At 42.8% G+C, this 18,752-nt stretch overlaps 2 protein-coding genes across 2 annotated transcripts in view; one reads left to right on the top strand and one right to left on the bottom strand.

The window, feature by feature from the left end:
- The window catches only part of KCNK2 (potassium two pore domain channel subfamily K member 2), a 124,312-nt gene extending 113,519 nt beyond the window's left edge, over nucleotides 1–10,793 (bottom strand). Inside the window, exon 1 of the mRNA XM_071739633.1 lies at nucleotides 10,528–10,793. The gene's annotated coding sequence lies outside the window, so the exon portion shown is untranslated. The remainder of the gene's footprint in view (nucleotides 1–10,527) is intronic.
- Nucleotides 10,794–18,661: 7,868 nt separating this feature from the next.
- Nucleotides 18,662–18,752, top strand: part of LOC139794282 (spermatogenesis-associated protein 7 homolog) — a 50,298-nt gene continuing 50,207 nt past the window's right edge. Inside the window, exon 1 of the mRNA XM_071739632.1 lies at nucleotides 18,662–18,746. The gene's annotated coding sequence lies outside the window, so the exon portion shown is untranslated. The remainder of the gene's footprint in view (nucleotides 18,747–18,752) is intronic.

Genomic DNA, 18,752 nt, shown 5'->3' with positions numbered 1-18,752 from the left:
AGGAGGCTGAGGGATGACTTCATTGCTCTCTACAACTACCTGAAAGGAGGTTGCAGTGAGACAGATATTGGTCTCTTCTGCCTAGTGACCAGAGATAGGACAAGAAGTAATGGGGTCAAGCTCCACCAGGGGAGGTTCAGGTTGGATATTAGGAAAAACTTCTTCACAGAAACAGTGGTTAAACATTGGAACAGGGCACCCTTTGAGGTGGTGGAGGCACCATCCTTGGAGGTGTTCAAAAGATGGGTGGATGAGGTGCTACATTGGATGTTTTAGTGGTTAGGGTTTGTAGGGCAGGCAGTTAGACTTGATGATCTTAGAGGTGTTTTCCAACCTTGATGATTCTATGAATTTATACAGCCTTAAAACTCAAGAGCCAAACAACTTCTAGACCACCATAATGTAGTGGACAAGTCTCATTCTCTTGCACGCTCCACTCCTGGTTTCCAACCATATGATTTAAGTCAAATTCACAAACCCTACTTACCTTGCAGATGTTCTCACAGAAAGTCATCCTAAGCTAAGCCAAATATCATCTGGGAATTTATATCTGGAGCATGGCCTTTTAATGCACTGATACAGTTAACAAGGAGATCAGCAGACTGCAGTGCAGTCCTCTAATCTAAGACTCTCTTCTGTTTGCAGTGAGATCAAAGGTATGTTGGCTTTGGCATTTAGAAATTTAGATACTGATTAAAATTCTGGAAAACTCTGACAACAGCTGCTTTAAACAGAAGTTACCAGATGGTAATATTTATGTGGGTACCACATAGTCTGGCAAGGAACAGGCTAATGATGCACAAAATGCTCTGATGTACAGCTTTCAAGCAGTAAACTTCAAGTGATATGAGGAATTTTCTATCTGTTTTGAAAGTATGAATTATACAAATAACTTTTACCAGTGTAAGTCTACAGGTCAAGAGACACAAAGTTATTTGGTGCATAAGTTTTTTGGGGATTAAAATGAATATCATTCCTCATCATGACTAATACTGGTGAACTTCTGCAAACATTTGCAGCAAGCCATAGATCCTATTTTAGATGTACTGCAGTTACAATGGTGAGTGGAATATAAAAATCCAGCGGTCATGTGGAGATTAGAAAACAGGCCTCTTTCAATCATATTTTGGAAATTATAACAGCCTAAAACCCAATAACCGACCAAGCCTGTCAAATTTATGGAAAACCCACAAGAAAACTCAGGAAATACAAATCATATGGGTATATCGTCAATGGAAACTAGAGTAGAGCTGTTCCCTACAAAGAACAACATTGTATTTTAAGCCAAATACTTTCGGAACTGTCAGCTGTATATATATATATATGCATAAGAGGCTCTGATTAAACTCTCCTGGTATCAATGGCATGATAGACAATGCAAAATGATGACAGAAACAGAGAGATTCTTTCACCAGTCTTACAACAATGTGTGGAGAATCCAAAAGTTCAAAGCATCATCAATATGATGCTTTTTTTTTTTAATATTTTGTTTCATTTACTTAATAAATCCATAGAGCACTGTTCATACAGAAATAAAAGTAATTGTATCTGTTAATCTGTGTGCTATTTAAAGAAATATGTGGTTGTAGTCTGCCTTTCCACTCTTACACTAGAATTCACACACCATATTTGTGACCAACCTGGCCATGAAAAATGCAAAACTAAAACCAGATGCACACGCACCTCGATTTCACTTTTTCATTTGACCCTTAAACACTTGCACTACAAAAATAGGAACCTATATAAAATATACACACTTACAGAGCAGGGTTCAGTTGAAATCGCCCTGAAAATCATGTTTAACAGATACCTTGCTGATTTAAATTGCAGTGTTGAAGCACTTATCAAATAATATAAAATAATGCTGAGTGATTAGTTCAACATTTTTGTGTGCTGGTAAGCTCACTGAATTTGTTAGATTTGGGTTGGTTTTATTTCAGTTTGGTTTTTTTACTGAAAAGTAAGTATAGCAGGCTTGCTTTGAAATAAAGACTCCATTTCTCATTAAATATATTTATCATTAGAGGAGTCTGCTGGCAAATAACAGATAACCAAAGATTGATGGAGGTCAGATAAAATATGTTCATTTATACATATCTGTATAAAGCACAAATAGATTACTCATTAGTATTACTACTGCTCTTAGGAAAGAGCCCTTTAAGTATGCATATGCTAAACAATCAATTGTTAATAAACTAGACCAAAACTCATTATGGATGTTCTAAGTCAATCACTGGCCTGTGACTCTGATGGTCATCCTTTGTACCTCTATCTTGCTATTCAGAGCTTCTGAGAAATAAATTAGAGTGATAATTGTTGTCCCTAGAAATTTGAGACAGAATAATCATGTCAAATCATATCAAATTATTTAAAACATAAAACATATAAATGGGTTTTTTTAATTTGTTCTTATGGACGATTTCTCCAGGACAACTATTACATTTAATATCCTCCGTATATTAGCATCCTGCAGTAATGTATTTAAGTTGGTCATGTTTACTATATTTATTAACCAAAGGACAAAAATAATAGAATGAGATGTAATAGAACACATACATCTTAAGTGCAGTCATCAAGCAATATATTTAATTGTTTCTCCTTCATACTAGTTGATTTAAATGAAAGTCAACAACAGATTCTAAATTCAATACAATTCGCTCAGAACAGACCACATTCTGCCCCAGGGGTCTGAGCAGCCCTGAGCTTTAAGTACTTCTGTAGCCCCAGAAGTTTCTGCAGCAGCAGTGAGGAATTCCTGCTGGGGTGCATATGTACATGTGCACTGAGGGAGAGAGGACAAGTGTCCAAAACATCTTTGTGTCCATCGGGAGGATAGTCACATAATCTCCTGCCTACCTGTTTTATGTGGCACCAACCCAGGAAGAAACCTGGCCTTAAATACCCTGTTTTGCCAACACTTTGAGTGTTAGAGGAGCTCCTTTGCAAGAGTGAAAAGCCAGAGTGCGACTATACTGCCTGGAATGACCTGGGGAAATAGACAAAAGTGAGAGATAGAGCTCACCCAGAGTACCTTCTGGCCAGGGGTGCAGCATCAGCTGAGGCAACAAGTGCCTGAGGTCACCATCAGTGTCCACCACTCCAGTGTCCACATGAAAGAGTGGCCTATGGCATAGCCTAATCCCATACACTGATGGAAAACTTCCTGAAAACACTCCTGAAAACTTCCACATCCATCCAGATTAAAGTCCAGCCAGCTCAGTATCTGTCTTTGTAAATGGATACTTGTACATGGAACAGAGTACAAGAACAGAGTAAGCAGAAATCATCTCTCCTGGCAGACTCTCACAGGTCTATCACAATAGAGCTACCCCCTTTAAACAGAAGAGTTGTCACCATTTCACCCAGACTTGTTCTATCAACACTTCTGTTTTCCCTAGAGATGGCTTTAAGCCACAAATTTCACATGCAGTTCTAAATTCCCCTGAATTTTCAGATGAAGAGATATGCCAGGAATTTTAAATTTATTTTCCTGTAGCTGGGAAATCATTCCTACAAAACAACAGCTCTGTCCTGTGAAAATACAGTATGTGAGCAAATGTTTTAATCTCCTAAATGGGGTGCAAAATTGTGTTGTCCCTATGCCATTTTAGTCATGATTCCACTTTGATCACATCTACATGCTTAAGTATCCAGCTGAGCAAAGAACTGGCTTTCTTTTTTAAATAGTGGATGAAGAGTGCTGAAAGTAGAGAAAATGTGCATCTGATAGAAGGCTGAAATTTTGATACGTGATTAAATATCTAAAATGCTAAAAAATCCTAGGGCCTAAGGAATTTTTTTTCTCCTGAATTATCATAGGACTTTTTTGATTGTTGCATGGAGCTGAGGTAGGAGACAACACAAAAAGTTATTTTGATAACACAAAAAGTTACTCAGAGCAGATATCACAGTCTTCAAATAAAATGTAAATTCAAATTTGTAGAAATTCTGGAGGCCACCCTACCATCATTAAAATAAATTGCAAAACTCTTGCAAGACAGAGGGTGCAGGAGCCAGATATCTGAAAAGTCATTAAATAACAAATCCTATTTAAAAGCATGAAATTTCTTCAATATTCAATCTTCAAACCAATTTGTCATACACTATCAAGTTAAACTTCATAATATAAGCACTGTTTCTACATTTTGAAGATAGGATGGCTAAGGATGATTTAGTGATCCTCTAGCAAAACTGGGATAAGTGTGCCTCAAGAGTTGTCACATGCTTTCTGGACCTGAGTAAATATCAGCATCAGGATTTAAAAACAGAGTTTCTTGGTTCCTCAAGACAATATCCAAAACTCTGTCTCCCTTTCTATGCCACATGAAAACAGAATTAAAATAACATCAGTATTTTCCACATTGTGCTATGTATATCCCTATATTTTAAAAATATTTCAAGGAAATCTTTCCGAGCTCAACAAAAAGCACCTATGATCCGATTCAGGAAGTACCAAGTATAGTACTCATCAAGGTCACACACTGAGTAGCTTTATTGCAGTGGCACTACATGACTGCTAAAAATGGTTACCCTATAGGTTTAATTCTGGAGAAACTCCTGCTTTTGCAGATCTATTGTTGTTAGAATGCAAAAATATCAAAGTCATATATGGCTTGTCAACTTTTTTGATCACCTCTTCACACTTTGTGGGTAGACAAATAAAATGAATGCATCTATGATCCAAGAATTTCAATTTTTTCTAATTTTGAATCCAACTTTAACCCACAATACTAGAACAAGAATTGAATACAGAGTAGGAATAAAACCTTGCAAATACCCTAAATTGACATTTCAATTACTTTTACTACCTTAATAAGAAAGAAAAATTAATAAAATAACTTCAGTATTAAGCCGTTACTGTCCAATGTTTCCAGTCTTATGATTTGTTCAAACCCATTACAGGTACTTACATATCAGAGTTCTCAGAGAAGGAAAATGAAACTGGTTTTTGTTCAAAGATTATATATTATAACAGGCAGCATTCCTAGTGATGCACAGGTCCTAACATACCCAGCAGCTGGATAGAACAAAGGCAGTGTGCTCTTTAAAGACACCTAACAAAAGGAGTTTTCATGCCAATCCAGATCTGTCATTTTTAAGTGACCCCCTCCTGACCCTCTGCAAGAATGGGCAATTGAGGTTAGGTGTTTTCTGGGTTTTTTGACAAAAAATGTCTACAGGTAAATATAACCATGGTAAGCATATTTCTTTTGTAGAAGAATATAAAAATATTCTCCTCATTTCTTTTACAGAGATGCATATAAGGTTTTTCATTTTGCTTATCTCTGTTATCCAATACAAACTCAACTTCAACATGAAGCCACCATAACTAATAAAGATAATGGCAACAGCCTCCTTTAAATTACTTGTTTCCCACTCTTTATATCAGTAAATTGCATCAAGTTGGAGTATTCCACATCTTGTTAAAAGCCTCTGACTCTAATAATACTATCCACTTCAAAATCCCTTTATAGATTGCTATGTAGGTAAACAGGGATTAGCACAAATGACAGCCCAATGCCAAATATAGACAGCTGTGTTTAGCACTGTGTTTGTTACCACATTAATTTCCTGCATTCCTGTTCCAACACAAATGTCATTTCCCAGTGCAGAGAAGCCAGAGATCAGCCTCAGGCCACTAATACTCTGGAAAAGAACAGTTATTCTTTCCTTGGAGACCCATGCCACCTCTGGAATGAAACTCGATTTGTCAGCATACAAACAAGGATGCTAAGTCTACTTCTTGGAGCAGGCATTCCTAAAATTTTCCCAGGGATGGGAAAGATTATTCTTTCTGTGGTATTGGTATTGGTATTGGAATTACAAATTTTCAGAAGCATTGGAGAGAGAAATGATCAATTCCTCTCCTTTACTTCCCACTGCCATCAAGCACTTCTGACCCTTTCTCTTGCTCTTGACAAGCTGATCATTCTCTTTCTATTTAAAATTTTGAATGAGAAAAGAATATTTTATTGCTACCACGAAGGAGAATTTGGGTACGGAAGGGAACACGAAGGAAGGGGAAAGGTCTGTGGGTAGGTTTGCTTTTTATTCTCTATCCATGCAATAGTCCATAAAGATTCATGCCACAACAGCATCTCATAGCATATATTGCCTCATGTAGAGTTAAATCATTTTTTAATTTGGAAATTTAACAACCAGCAAGAATGTTAGCTGGCAGTACACAACAGCTCCTTCAACCAAAGAAAGAGTCACATCTCCAAGCAAGACATATTCCTTTTGCTCTCAGTGAGCCATTTTTCTACTTTGTACCAAAGAGTCTGCAGAAGGTCTGTCAGTCAAGACAAAACACATAGATTCAAAAGCATGGTGTGCACTTGGCCATGTCATTCCCACAGTCAGCTACAGAAATGAGGGAAAAAATATACAGAATCTGCAAAGAATATGGGAGAAAAGCTGATCTGTTTCACCAGTGTGTGTGTGAACAGCTAGGAGAAATGTATGACTTCTGCTATCCTGGATGCATCTCACCTCCACACCCATGTTCATACATATCCATGCAAGCCAGTGCTGAAATCCACAACTGCACCACATGCTTTGCACAGTCCCTCACAACACGCCAAGATTGACACCTCCCCATCCTCCTTGTACAGTATCACATGTGGGACTGTCCCCTTCTTACAGTGCCATTGTTACAGTTCTGGTCTTTCCTGAGCTCTCCTGCTTTTCTCAGTCCCTCTGCAGATATCAGTGTATCAGCCAGTCTTACCTTCACATCTTGCACCAGGATCTTCACCAGCAGTAGCTGATACAGCTCATGTGGCTCACTACCATAAGCCATGTATATCACATGTAGTGCTGGCTTGGGTGGGAAGAAGCTTTACTTAGAAATAGATGAGTGAAGAGATAAAGATGGCGTTAACACATTGCTGCAACAGATTTACAAGTAAACCAACATTTTTTTTTCTCAGTTTCATTTGTTTTCAGTGCTCAGGGTTATTTTTGCCCAAGAGTGTTATTTTTTGAGTGTCTAAGCTCCTCTGGAGGCTTCTTCTTCCTGTGAACCATGGACTGGTTCACTGAGCAGCCTCCAAATCCTGTGTGGTAAGCTATCAGTTCCAAGAAGAATGAGTCAAGTGTTTGCCCACATGAAATTAATTCCCTGTTATTTTAGGAAAAGGCAGAGAGGCTCATAACTCATTCTCATCACTGCTGGGAAGCAATCACCAGGTCTCTTGCACAATACAATGAACAGAGCTTTCATGGTGATTTAGGCAACATAACATTACAGCCATGGTAACACATGACATGGCAATGTTGTGGAATGTACTCTTGTAACACAAATACTTCAGTGGATAGCCCTGCACTTCAACGAGGATCATCCATCTGCACCCAAGCTGAGGTTTATTGAAAGTGTAATAAAACAGATTCTGCTAATTATTTTTAAACTAGTTAATGAAATTACTGCCTTACTAACAATAACAGTAATAATTTGAATTGCTGTCAATACCAAGAATTAAATCCCACAGATGTCCATCAGCATCTATGTGTTGCACTTCTCCTTTGAATGTGAGGAACTTGGAATCCCTGGATCCTGGGTTTCATTTTGCTCAGTCTGCAAACCCATATTTGATCTTGTTTTTCTCTGAAAAACACTGAGTCTGTGTTACTCCTTCCTTTAGCAGTGTGGATGTATCTTTTGCAAGGATCACAGAAAAGCGGTTTTCAGCATAGTCTCAGGTGAAGTTGTTAAATCCTCCACTCCTAGCCAAACTTGATATGGGACCTATAACTAATCTCCTTTATCAGACTATAAATTTTCATCTTGAGTGCCACTGCAAAAGCTAAATTACTGCAGTGGTCCATATGGCTGGTGGGTGGGTTTATCCAGGCTGCGGTACTTTATAACCGTAATGCCCAATGAGCTTCATGACTTCATGACTTGAAAAAGCCACCAGCCCTGCTTATGAAATCCATAGCATGAGTAAAGGCACTGATGGTGTATCCACAAAAGGGACTTGGATAACAGACTTCTTCCACCATCTCCCAAACCCTGTCTTCCCTTACAGGGTTGCATTCAGTCATGTAAGGGTTAGGGGCACAATGTCTGCTCTACAGACACATGACAGAACAGTAAACATCACAGAATACAGTGTCATATAAAAAAAGAATGGCAAGTGGTCACTGTAGCTGAAATTGAGGTTCAATTTATTACTAAAGCTTCTCTGTCAATAAGCTATTTAAGGCTTGCCTCTATATTTTTGTCCTTCCTGCTGGTTGAGTTTCTGGATCATTACTGCAGATTAATGATAAAGATATTAGTAACATAGACTTCCTTCCAGTGGTTGGAAACATGTATCTTAGAAACATGTTCCTCTACCAGCTTTTGTCTGAAATGAAGGTTTTCCAAGAATCAAATCAGACTATTTATGTGTTAGATGGGAAACACGAAGAGCAGATTTTCCTTTTAAAATTTCACTAACATCAAGAGTACCTTGAAACTATAACATTAAGATGTACTCAGGAGATAAATAAGATGAAAGTACACTTACAAGTACTCATTAGTTTAGCTTGGTTGTGAGTGAGAATGCATATTTTGTACATTAAGTATAAAAAAAAATGATGGAAATAAACTCAAAAGGATCTTAATTCTGTGATCTTTATGGTATGCTTGAACTTGCAAGGTGTACAATCTTCACTGATGTTCATAGTGGTAGAAACATTTGCAGTTGGTGGAAGGTGTCCAAGTGTCTAAGTGTCTAAGTTTTCTCTCAAGAAAACTTAGATCTTTAGTGCTCTAGAGAGCCTCTTAAGAGAACAGTCTGCTTCCTAAGTGATAGTAGTATGTAGCAGCCACAGATTATAATGTTTTTAAATACCTGTACTATACATAGCCTTCAACTAATAGTTTGAATCTCACACTGATTCAAAAGGGATCTTTCACTAATATAACCACTTCACAACGCAAGAAGTATGTAGGTTAAACTTATGTAACTGCAGCTTCCTGGAAAGAAAATTTAGAATAGCAAAGCCACAGAAAACTTCAGAGAAAAATCCAAACATATTACAGTACACCCAGCTTATAACAATATCCACTGAAAGACACAGAGAAATAAAGCAGAAGACCAAAAGATAACATGAATTCACACAAAAATCTCACAGATATGTTAAGATTGCCAAGGGTTGGGAATATCCAGACAGTTTTTATACTTACACTTCTGAAAATCAGTCTCTGAAGCCTCTAAAGGGTTTTTGCATCACAGCTACATTTTAAGTCCTAGGGTTCATGTTTGTTTTTACTCCAGCATTGTCTGAAATGGTTGGACTAGCCCTATACACCAAGATAGTAGCCAAAGAGTGAATGTAGTTAAACAGCTAGTGAAGCTCTTTAGACCTCTTTCCTTTTGGTGATTCAGCAAGAGGGAGACTGTCACAGACTGGTCTGGGTTTTAAAATTAAGCCTTTTGCGTTGCTTACCAATTCTTTTGCATGTACTGTGTGCAACTAGGGCAAAATTCCCTGGTGTTCATCTGCTTGTGCTTTTAAGATAGAGGAGGGAGGAAGAGTGAAATAGAAGGAATAGGAAGGGGGAGAGAGGGAGGAAGCAAAGAAGGGACAGAAAGAGTCATAGAAGGAAGAAAGGGCATGCTGGTCAATGTTTTTCTTTCATCTTGTTTTTATGAGTCACTCCACTACTTGCATTAGCAGGTCTCCTGCTGCTGCAAGATCATTCAACTGTTTGTTTAGTCACTGTGTCTTGTGAAAAGTCCAACAACAATGAATTTTTACACATCATCCTTGTATTTTACTAAGTAATTGAAGCTTTAAGAACCAAATTAACTTCCCATCACTGTGGTCCCTATAACCAGTAGCAGTCCCCTCAAACTCAGTGCTATTACTCACTTGAGTAAGGGTTACAGAACCACATTGATATTTATTGTTGCTTATTCATACGTTGCCTCCAGACTAAGTTGTATCAGAAAATGTGAAAAACTGGATGTCATAACAATCAAGTTGAAAGTTCAAAGCTTTTTAGTCCCACTTTGAATTGAAGTTAAAAAGTTACTTAATCTTGAAAAACAGTTGCGCACCCAAACACTGAGTGTAACTTTGATCAAATGATTTTGAAAAAGTTGTATTTCTCTCTTCAGGTATGAGACTAATATTACTCAAAAACATATCCTATCAGAAGCTGCATAGTCACTAAGGCTGACATTGCCTTACCACTGCAGAATAGGGTCTTCAAAAAAATCTTGCTATTGTGTTAAAGCAGAGTAGGGCTGTATACAAAACTATCAAAGAAAGCATGAAAAGAATCTGCTAAGCCTAAGGAAAGCAAAGGATGAAAGAACAGCAGAAAGCTTTTTCTGTCTTTATAAGAATAACAAGCAATGTTATGTTTGACCCTCTTTATCTCTTTCTTGGTTTTAGACATTCTGAATTTCTTTCAGTTTGCTTTCAACATTTTTTTTCCTTTTTAATGCTGCCAAAATAAGATATGTTAATTAAATACAAGCTAGAAACCTGTCCATTGGATTAAAAGGCAATAAAAGCATAAGAACTTACCTATTCACAGAGAAGGATGATTCAGAGAAGAGATCCACTCTGTGTGAGAGACCGGGTCCTAAGAGAAGCATTTGTAAAGGGAGCTCTTCAAAATAGCACTATATCTTCTGCAAAAGATGTTTTGTTTTTACTTCTCTTCAATCAAAACAATGACTGATAGGAGAAAGGTGGGTGTTTAAGGGATGTAAAAGCCTTGTCTTAGCTCTAAAAGAATGAGCCCATTAAGAGCAACTTTTCTTGATTGCAGGCTTGTGATCTATGCAACTTTATCTTCAACACAGTTCAGCCCCAAATAGTGACTGTGTATAAATGGTGTCTTCTTACTCATTACATCTCTTCCCTGTGTGAATTTGGAGATGTGTCTGCTGACTTCAGTAACAAAAACACTTTTTTTAAAGTTACTGGTTATTCTTGCTACACCAACATAACTGAAGGAGTATGAGCTACACTTCTTGTCTATCATCAACAGAACTATGAGATAATTAAAGCACTAGTCAGCTATTTGCATGCAAATTAACTATCTAGGTGAAATTTAAAGCATAGCTTGCCCTTCAGAACATTTGTCACCTGTAGCGATCTGCTGGAAGACATGAAGCTAGAAGCTAAAAATATTTAGTTCCCTGATTTAATCTGAAGGCTTTTAGAGAAAGTTAGTCAGTCTTCCACTTGCCACCTTAGTATATTTTATTTTGAAATGGATGGAAATTTTAATCACAGTTTTCTAAATCTGGAAGTTTAATCTACACACACACCCACACCCTGTGTATCTGTTTCTTTATCCCAGATACATTCTTGCCCTGTATGCTATTTAGGATTAAGACAGACTTTACAGAGGGGATGTTAGGAGGATGACTGTAGAACAGCAGTGTCACTCTATTTAAAACATGGAGCAAAATACTGCTACAACTTGTCTTCTGCAACTTACACTATTTTCTGGTGATTTTTGGAGCATTGTACTGATATTTATACCTCTTTAACTATACAGAAGGAACACCAATAATTAGTGTGTTATACTCAGAGTGCCCTTCCTCATGTCTTGCTCTTCAGCAGGTGAAACTTACTGGCTAAACACAGATGTTCCTCTGTAGGGGCTAGGGCACAATAAATATATAACAGGCAGTTAATTAAAATATTCCTTCAGGTGAAGAGCTAAAACACTCCCTGGGGTCTGAAAAGGGTAGATTTTATCCCTACTAATAATTTCATGAAGCATTTGTTTCAAAATTACATGAGTCTCTGCAGTTGCTTTACCTTTGGTATAATTTTTTTGCCTGATACTGTGGCCTGTAATTCTTCTACTGCAGTTTCTTCAGTTCCAGTTTCTCTCTGTGACATAGCTATTTAACAGCTTATTTTGGAGTTGCATAATCTGAAAGGCAGGAGACACAGAAGTCTGGTTAAACACCTTTTTAAAGAACTGCAGAAAATACCAGGGTAGTCATAGAATCATAGAATCATAGAATCCTAGGGGTTGGAAGGGACCTCGAAAGATCATCTAGTCCAACCCCCCCTGCCAGAGCAGGGCCACCTAGAGTACATCGCCTAGGAACGTGTCCAGGCGGGTTTTGAATGTCTCCAGTGAAGGAGACTCCACAACCCCCCTGGGCAGCCTGTTCCAGGGCTCTGTCACCCTTACAGTAAAAAAATTCTTTCTGATATTCAACTTGAACCTCCTATGCTCCAACTTACACCCATTACCCCTTGTCCTATCACTGGTCACCATAGAGAAAAGCCTAGCTCCATCTCCCTGACACTCACCCCTTACATATTTGAAAACATTGATGAGGTCACCCCTCAGTCTCCTTTTCTCCAAACTAAAGAGACCCAGCTCCCTCAGCCTTTCCTCATAAGGGAGATGCTCCACTCCCTTAATCATCTTAGTAGCTCTGCGCTGGACTCTTTCAAGCACTTCCCTGTCCTTCTTGAACTGAGGGGCCCAGAACTGGACACAATACTCCAGGTGCGGCCTCACCAATGCAGAATAGAGGGGGAGGAGAACCTCTCTTGACCTACTAACCACACCCTTTCTAATGCACCCCAGGATGCCATTGGCCTTCTTGGCCACAAGGGCACATTGCTGGCTCATGGTCATCCTCTTATCTACCAGGACCCCCAGGTCTCTTTCACCTACACTGCTCTCCAGCAGGTCAGCCCCCAACCTATACTGGGACATCGTGTTGTTCTTCCCCAAATGCAAAACTCTACACTTCCCCTTGTTGAATTTCATCTTGTTCCTCCCTGCCCAACTCTCCAGCCTGTCTAAGTCTCTCTGAATGGCAGCACAGCCTTCTGGTGTGTCAGCCACTCCTCCCAGCTTAGTGTCATCAGCAAACTTGCTGAGGGTACATTCTATACCCTCATCCAAGTCGTTGATGAATATATTGAACAACACCGGTCCCAGTACCGACCCCTGAGGGACTCCACTAGTCACGCCCCTCCAACCAGATTCTGCCCCATTGACTACAACTCTCTGACTCCTTCCTTTCAACCAGTTCCTGACCCACCTCACTACCTGATCACCAAACCCATACTTGATCAACTTATCTACAAGGATGCTGTGAGAGACGGTGTCAAATGCTTTACTGAAATCAAGATAAACCACATCTACCGCTCTTCCATCATCTATCCACCTAGTAATTTCCTCATAGAAGACTATGAGGTTAGTCAAACATGATTTACCCTTGATAAAACCATGCTGACTGCTCTTGATGACCCCCATGTCCTTGATATGCCTGGAGATAGTGACAAGAACAAGTTGTTCCATCACCTTTCCAGGGATGGAGGTGAGGCTGACCGGTCTATAGTTACCCGGGTCCTCCTTCTTGCCCTTCTTGTAGACTGGAGTGACATTTGCTATCCTCCAGTCCTCAGGCACCTCTCCTGTTACCCATGACTTTTTGAAGATGATGGAGAGTGGCCTAGCAATGACCTCCGCCAGCTCCCTCAGCACCCTTGGATGCATTCCATCTGGACCCATCGACTTATGGATGTCCAGATTACTCAGCTGATCCCTAACCCAATCCTCATCTACTATGTCAAACTCTTCATCTATCTTGACTACTTCTGGGGTTAAATGAATCTGGGGCTCATGCGGAAACCCTGCAGGAGTAAAGACAGAGGCAAAGAAGGCGTTCAGCACCTCTGCCTTCTTTATATCCTCTGTCACCAGGGCTCCCAGCTCATTCCTTAGTGGGCCAATATTGCCTCTAGTGTTAGTTTTGCTGGCTATGTATTTGAAAAAGCCCTTTCTATTATCCTTAACCCGACTTGCAAGGTTAAGTTCCAAGGAGGCCTTAGCTTTCCTAATTGCCTCCCTACATCCTCTGACAACAGTCCTATATTCCTCCCAAGTGACCAGCCCCCCCTTCCATGATCTGTAGATTTTCCTTTTCCACTTAAGTTTTCCCAGCAGTTCCTTTTTTAACCATGCTGGTCTCCTAGCTCCCTTACTAGATTTCCTAACCATAGGGATGCTCTGATCCTGTGCTTGCAAATAGTGGTTCTTGAATATTGACCAGCTATCTTGAGCCCCTTTATCTTCTAACACCTTGTCCCATGGGATTTCTCTTAACAGTCGATTGAGGAGGCCAAAGTTTGCCCTGTGGAAGTCCAGGGTTCTGGTCCTACTGGGTATTCTGTTCCTTCCACACAGGATCCTGAACTCTACCATCTCATGATCACTGCAGCCAAGGCTGCCATTGACCACCACTGCTTCAACAAGGCCCTCCTTGTTGGTTAGTACAAGATCCAGCAGCGCTCCTCTTCTAGTCGGCTTGTCCACCATTTGCATTAAGAAGTTATCATCAATGCACTGGAGGAACCTCCTAGACTGTGAAAAGCTGGCTGTGTGAGTCAACCAGCAGATATCAGGGTAGTTAAAATCTCCCATGAGGACTAGGGACTGAAGTTGCGAGGCTGCTTTCAGCTGCCTGTAGAAGGCCTCATCAACCTCCTCGCCTTGATCAGGAGGTCTGTAGTAGACCCCCACAACTGTATCGCCCACACCAGTCTGCCCCTTAATTCTTACCCACAGACTTTCAACTTGCCCCTCATCAGCCCCTGCACAAAACTCAACACATTCTAGTTGCTCTCTCACATAAAGAGCAACTCCACCACCTCTCTTCCCCGCCCTATCTTTCCGGAAAAGCACATAACCATCCATGGCCACATTCCAGTCATGTGACCTATCCCACCATGTCTCTGTTATTGCTACCAGATCATAACCCTTAGCCCGTACACTGACCTCTAACTCTTCTTGCTTATTCCCCATGCTGCGTGCATTAGCATACAGACATTTCAGGAAACAAACAGAGCACACTGGTGGGACTAAATCCTCCCTAGACCACCTGCCTTCGGGCCCCGGTTCGTCCTTCTTGTGTTTGTCCCTAACAGACCCAGTTTTCTCCCCTTCCCCCTTCACATCTAGTTTAAAGCTCTCTCAATGAGCCCTGCCAAGTCCTGCCCCAAAAGCCTCTTCCCCCTCTGGGACAGGTGCATCCCACCTGCCACCACCAGGCCAGGTGTCTCATATAGCATCCCGTGATCAAAAAAGCCAAAACCCTGTCTTTGGCACCAGTCCCTTAGCCACTCGTTGACCTGTAAACTCTTCCTATATACCTCCCCACCCATTCTTACAGGAGGGATGGAGGCAAACACTACTTGCGCTCCAGACCCCCTAACTAGCCGTCCCAGGGCCCTGAAGTCACTCTTCATTGCCCTTACACTTCTAGTGATGATTTCATCACTGCCAACCTGAAAAATCAGCAGTGGATAGTAATCAGAGGAACCCACAAGATTGGGGAGTTTCCTTTTAACATCTCTAATCCGAGCCCCAGGGAGGCAACAGACCTCCCTGTGGGATGGGTCTGGTCGACAGATGGGCCCTTCTGTCCCCCTCAGAAGGGAGTCACCCACCACAACTACTCTCCTTTCCTTCTTGATTGAAGAAGTCCTAAGGACACGGGGTGACTGACGAGTCCTAGGTGGTTCACTAGGTACAGGAGACCTTCTGGACAGATCATCCTCTTGTCTGTCTTCTTCCTGATTTTCTGAGTCCAGGGCCTCATATCTGTTTTCTACGGGCACCTGGGGGGATGGTGGGGGTTGGGAGGGAATTCTTCTGCCTTTCCGGTGGGGGACCTGTTTCCATTCTCCCCCATCCACCTGGTCTGCATCGGCTGCCTGATGGGAGGAGGGGCAGGGCTTCACCATCTCCTCCTGGATTTCTTTTGCAGTCGAGAGGGTGTGACTCCACCAGTCAATTTCCCTTTCGCACTCCCTAATACTTCTCAGTCTCTCCACCTCCTCCTTAAGCTCTGCCACCATGCTCAGCAAGTCACTGACCTGCTCGCATCTAACACAGACCCCATTTTCGCTGTCCTCTGGTGCTAACACAAGACTTAAACACTCTGCACAGCCAGATACCTGAACAGCTGCGTCCATCTTTTTGTTCCTCTTAAGGGGTTCCATCTGTGTGGACACACTCTTCTTCTCAACAGTAACAGTTTTTGCTTTTTTTGAAACCATCTCTAGCCGTGCCTCTCCCGCTTGCCCTGCCTGCGCGAACTGCCTCGCTAACTGCCGCTTCACCTTCCTGTTTGCCTGCTCCTGTTCGCCGCGCTCTGGGTCGCTGGCGCTCCAGGCAGACGCTTTAAATCCCTCGTGGCCCGGCTGGGTGCCGCCCCCTTCTCAGCTGATTGGTCTCCGTAGAAACCCTTCAACAGAGAGGTTACACAGCACGCTGCCGGTAGCCGTTTGAATTCTCCGGTCGATTCAGCCGCTTTAAATCCCTCGTGGCCCCGCTGGGTGCCGCCCCCTTCTCAGCTGATTGGTCTCCGTAGAAACCCTTCAACAGAGAGGTTACACAGCACGCTGCCGGTAGCCGTTTGAATTCTCCGGTCGATTCAGCCGCTTTAAATCCCTCGTGGCCCCGCTGGGTGCCGCCCCCTTCTCAGCTGATTGGTCTCCGTAGAAACCCTTCAACAGAGAGGTTACACAGCACGCTGCCGGTAGCCGTTTGAATTCTCCGGTCGATTCAGCCGCTTTAAATCCCTCGTGGCCCCGCTGGGTGCCGCCCCCTTCTCAGCTGATTGGTCTCCGTAGAAACCCTTCAACAGAGAGGTTACACAGCACGCTGCCGGTAGCCGTTTGAATTCTCCGGTCGATTCAGCCGCTTTAAATCCCTCGTGGCCCCGCTGGGTGCCGCCCCCTTCTCAGCTGATTGGTCTCCGTAGAAACCCTTCAACAGAGAGGTTACACAGCACGCTGCCGGTAGCCGTTTGAATTCTCCGGTCGATTCAGCCGCTTTAAATCCCTCGTGGCCCCGCTGGGTGCCGCCCCCTTCTCAGCTGATTGGTCTCCGTAGAAACCCTTCAACAGAGAGGTTACACAGCACGCTGCCGGTAGCCGTTTGAATTCTCCGGTCGATTCAGCCGCTTTAAATCCCTCGTGGCCCCGCTGGGTGCCGCCCCCTTCTCAGCTGATTGGTCTCCGTAGAAACCCTTCAACAGAGAGGTTACACAGCACGCTGCCGGTAGCCGTTTGAATTCTCCGGTCGATTCAGCCGCTTTAAATCCCTCGTGGCCCCGCTGGGTGCCGCCCCCTTCTCAGCTGATTGGTCTCCGTAGAAACCCTTCAACAGAGAGGTTACACAGCACGCTGCCGGTAGCCGTTTGAATTCTCCGGTCGATTCAGCCGCTTTAAATCCCTCGTGGCCCCGCTGGGTGCCGCCCCCTTCTCAGCTGATTGGTCTCCGTAGAAACCCTTCAACAGAGAGGTTACACAGCACGCTGCCGGTAGCCGTTTGAATTCTCCGGTCGATTCAGCCGCTTTAAATCCCTCGTGGCCCCGCTGGGTGCCGCCCCCTTCTCAGCTGATTGGTCTCCGTAGAAACCCTTCAACAGAGAGGTTACACAGCACGCTGCCGGTAGCCGTTTTAGTGCTCACATGAAACCTAATTTATCCCCTAATTACTTGATGTGGATAAGGGACTCTGATGATGGAATGTGCATGGCCTGGGCTATATGCTGATTCATTACATGCAGGTGTCTCCATTAAGTTTAATGTGGATTTAACGTACCAAGGAAAGGGAGGACATCCCTTCAGGGTGAATGCATATTCTGAAAAAAAGGTAATGAGCTCCTAAAATAATCATAAAATCATAATTTGGGTTGGACGGGACCTCTAAAGGTCATTTAGTCCTGCAATAAGCAGGGACACCCTCAACTAGATCAGGTTGCTCAGAGCCTTGTCAAGCCTTGAATATCTCCAGGGATGAGGTGGTTACCTCCCTAGGCAACCACTTCTGTTTTTCCACTACCCCTATGGTAAAGAACTTTTTCCTAGCACACAATCTAAATCTACACTTCTCTAATTTAAAACCATTGCCCCTCGTCCTATCACTACAAGCCCTTGCATACCGTCCATCTCCAGCCTTCCTGTAGGCCCCTTTTGGAATGCCTGCTTCTCAGATAATGCTGAAGATTTTGTAGTTACGACAAAACTGGTTTATGACTGACACATATGCTTCAGTTCTTCATACTCCAACCAACAGCATTATAGTGCTGGAGGAGGAACGTGTTTCTCTGCCAGCTCCTTAGCCATCCAATCTCATTCTTAACGTTAAACAGGTAGGGCACAAGATTTTATTTTTAGGACACCTTCCAAGAGCCCCGCAGTTGGGAAGGCTCAAGGGTGCCCTCCTCGTAAGCCATGCTGGCAGCCAATATTTCAGCCATTCTTCATCCCACACCCTGGGCAGAGGTGCCTGGCTGCGGCAGCCCTAAGATGAAACTCTAAATAATTTAACCTGATGAGCCGACACGTTTTCTCTCTCACCCTTTGCCACCTAAGAGCTCTCGGGATGAGGCGCTGGCCCCCCGGCAGCATCCTGCACACGCTTCCCGAACCTTTCCTGCCCCGGCCCAGGTTCGCCCCTACAAACAGAGATATCAATAGGAGCCTCTTCAAGCTCTTTCAAAATGTCCCAACCACTGCTCCGAAGGTGAGAATTCCCTCAGGAGGTGCCCCGGAGAAAGGAAGGCGATGGCTGCGAGGCAGCAATCCCAGGGAGGGCAGAGCCGGTCAGAGGGAGCCGCGGCCCAGCCACCCCCAGGGCTCCTCCCCGAGCAGCCGCGGTTGCCAGGCGGAACCCCGTGGGCCGGCGGCTGCCGCTGTGCGGGTCTCGGGACCTCGGCGGGCTCCCTGACTCCTCCAGCGAGGTAACC

This window comes from Heliangelus exortis, chromosome 3 (genome assembly GCF_036169615.1).
Source record: "Heliangelus exortis chromosome 3, bHelExo1.hap1, whole genome shotgun sequence".
In the NCBI taxonomy this organism is placed as follows: Eukaryota; Metazoa; Chordata; class Aves; order Apodiformes; family Trochilidae; genus Heliangelus; species Heliangelus exortis.
This window is presented reverse-complemented; position numbering and strand designations above follow the sequence as displayed.